The following is a 3,424-nucleotide window of genomic DNA, read 5'->3' as shown; positions in this document are numbered from 1 at the left end:
GAATTTATAATTTATTTTACTGCTTTTGTGTTTTAACCACCATGCTGATTTTATAATGATTAATCTACTACCTTTTTATATGTTTGCATTACCTTTTAAAGGTTTTCCTTTTATAATGTTCTTTCTCCTGATTATGGTATTTTCTTTCCACTCAAATAATTCCCTATCATATTTTTTGTAAGGCTGGTTAAATGATAATAAACTCCTTTAACTCTTGTTTATCTGGGAAATTTTATAACCCCTTCTATTCTGAATAGTAATTTTGCTGGATTTTCTTGGCTTCAGGATTTTTTTTTAATCTTTTGAGGGCTTTGAATATATCATGCTTCCTTCTTTTGGCTTGTAAAGTTTTTGTTAAAAGATCAGTTGATATAGGTCACCTGATGGCTGAGTCGGTTAACTGTCCAAGTCTTGGTTTTGACTCAGGTCATGATGTCATGATTTGTGAGGTCAAGCCCCTGCATTGGACTCTGTGCTGACAGTGTGGAGCCTGTTTCACATTCTCTCTCTCCTTCTCTCTCTGCCCCTCCCTTGCTTACTTTCTGTCTCTCTCTCTCTCAGAATAAATAAATAAATTAATTAATTAATTAATTAAACTGAAAGAAATTTTTTTAAAAGATCAGCTGATAGCTTTATGGGATTTTCCTTGTATATAACTTGTCTCTTCTCTACTGCTTTTAAAGTTCTTTTATCACTACTTTTTACCATTTTATTTGTTATGTGGCTTGGTGTACATATCCTGGGGTTGATTTTTCGGGGGTTCTCTGTGCCTCCTGGATGTGGCTATCTGTTTTCTTCCCCAGATTAGGGAAATTTTCAGCTATTATTTCTTTAAACAAATGTTTTGCCCCCATCTCTCTGTCTTCTCTTTCTGGTATCTTTATAATGCAAATGGTATTAGGTTTGATAATGTCACCTAATTCCCTTAACCTATTCTTATATTTTTTATAATTTTTTTCTCTTTGCTGTTTAGCTTCATTACTTTCCATTACCCTGTATTCCAGATCATTGATCTGCTCTTCTGCTCCCTCTAATATGCTATTGATTCCCTTTACTGTACATTTTGTTTGAGTTATTGAGATCTTTATCTCTGGTTCTTTTTTATATTTTCTCTCTCTTTGTTGAAGGTCTCACTGAGATTTTCTCCTCTTTCCTCAAGTCCAGTGAGTATCTTTATGACCATTACTTTGAATTTTCTAAGAGGCATATTGCCTATTTGTTTCATTTTGCTCTTTTGCTGTAGCATTGTGCTATTCTTTTATTTGAGACATATCCCTCTGTCTCCTCATTGTGTCTGACTGTCTGTATTTGTTTCTATGTATTAAGAAAGTCATCTATTTTCCTGATCTTGAAAGTAGTGCTTTATGAAGAAGAGTCCTATGGTACCTTGTAGCACAATATCTCCTGTTCACCAGAACCAAGCACTTCAGGTGCATCTTCCATGTCAGTTGTATGTTCCCAACTCTTGCAGCTGAGCCATGTTTGTTTTCAGTCCAGTTGTCTGCAGTGACCCATTTTGCCTGTTATATGCACACTAAGCTGGGTTTGGTTCTAGTTCTGTTAATGGGCTTGTCTCCAGCTGCCATGGGCTTGTAGTTGGCAGTGTCAGTAGTCAGAGCTGATGCCTCCCTCAGCCTATTTGCTGGGACTGCTGTCACAGTGAATGCAGGGCACTTTCACTATGCTGCCTCCAGAGAAACTTTTGTTGTTGGGATGATCTGGCCATCAGACCAGATGACTACTCTAAATCCATCTATTGAGACTTCAGTCACACCAACTTGAAAGGTGCTCTCCCTGTATTGTCCCCTGAAAAGCTTTCACTGGTGGGTGAGATCAGTTAGACTAGATGCCTGCCCCCAGTTCATCCACTTGGGTTGAAATTGCACTGATCAGTCAAGCACTCTCTCTGTGCTGCCAGCTATAATATTCAGTTGCTGGGACTGCTGGTACACTGGTCTGATTATCTTCTCTTCTCCCCAGGGCAGGAGTCACTTCCAAGTGGTACTAGTCCCTGTTGGGCTTGCTTCCAGGGTGTGTTGGGGCTTGAGGCACTTTGGAGGGAGGCCTACAGAGTGGGGTGGGTTAGAGGGTGTAGATCTGCAGGGAAATGTGTGGGTGAAGTGCATGGAATTAGCAATGTGGAAGACATTCCTGCATATATTGTCTGGTTATTTAGAAAATGGTGACCACCAGTATTTTTATTCTTGGTGAAGCCTTTTAATGATACCTGCCCCTCCAATACATGTTCTGAGATTAGTAAATAAATCTCTTGTACACTCTAGGCACTTTTCAAACTGCTGCTTCTATGCTGCATCTCAGCAGGGTTCACTCTTATGTTGTCTCCTTAAGGGTGGGCACTCAGTTTCCTATTGCCCTCCAGCTGTCCTAGAGATAAACCCACTGATTTTTAAAGTACCTGGAGTTAAGGCCCACTGAATATAGAAACCCTCTTGTTTCCAAAGCCAAATGTTATGGGCACTTGTCTTAGTTCAGGTCCCCCATGCCTGGGGTATCTAGTGTAGATGTCTTATCTTCTTGTTTTACTATGCTTATGGTGGCTTTCTCATTTGTGATTAGTCTTGACAAGTATTTGTTTCCCAACTATGTATCTTCCTTTTCTACCTTTTTCAATATGGCCTCCTCTTTATGATTAACTATGGAAGATCTGTTCTCCCAGTCTTCAGGACCTTTTCAGAGTTAGTTGCATTGATGTATCTGTTATCTCAATGTCTCTGTGGGGCGAAGTGATCTCAGGATCTTCCTATGCCTGCCATCTTCCCAGAAATCCAATATACTGAATTTTAAGACTCAAAACTCTTCACCTTCCTTCAGCAGAAGTAGCTAGTCATAGATTAAATTAATTAGTATGCTGTGAGCAAAGCTATATGCACAAACCTTATATTTGTTTTTTACTAATCTTTGAATCTTGATTTACCATTGGAGGAAAATACAATAAGCAATTAAATTTGATACATTTCTTCTTTTATAATGACTCCCAGCTTCTCCTCTCAGAAAGGTCAATATCAAAACCTATGGATTTTTGAACTGTGACCTCAAGTTAACAAGCAAAAACTTCCAATATGTGAAAACAGTCAAAATTTAAGTAAAAATCAGGTTAACAAATGGTCTGGTCATTGATCTTATATTTTAAAAGTTTATTGAGTAGATTATACCTCAAAAATGAAATAGATTATGAGTGGAAATTTTGTCATTTGAAATTTGTAGAGCAGTGTTGGAATTGGATGTTAGGTCATATATTGATGGATGTTCAATGCCCTAGGAAGATTCCAGCATTTCCATGTCCTCAAACTTTACAAAGAAATGTCGAATACTCTATAACCTTATGTCAATTTATATGGCTTAACCCAAACCACAAAGATGTCATGTTTCAGAGATGCAGAAACACTCCTTTGGAGGCTACTAG

The sequence above is a fragment of the Puma concolor genome, chromosome A1 (assembly GCF_028749965.1).
Source record: "Puma concolor isolate L17-30 chromosome A1, mPumCon1.1.hap2, whole genome shotgun sequence".
Taxonomy (NCBI): Eukaryota; Metazoa; Chordata; class Mammalia; order Carnivora; family Felidae; genus Puma; species Puma concolor.
Note: the sequence above shows the minus strand (reverse complement) of the source record.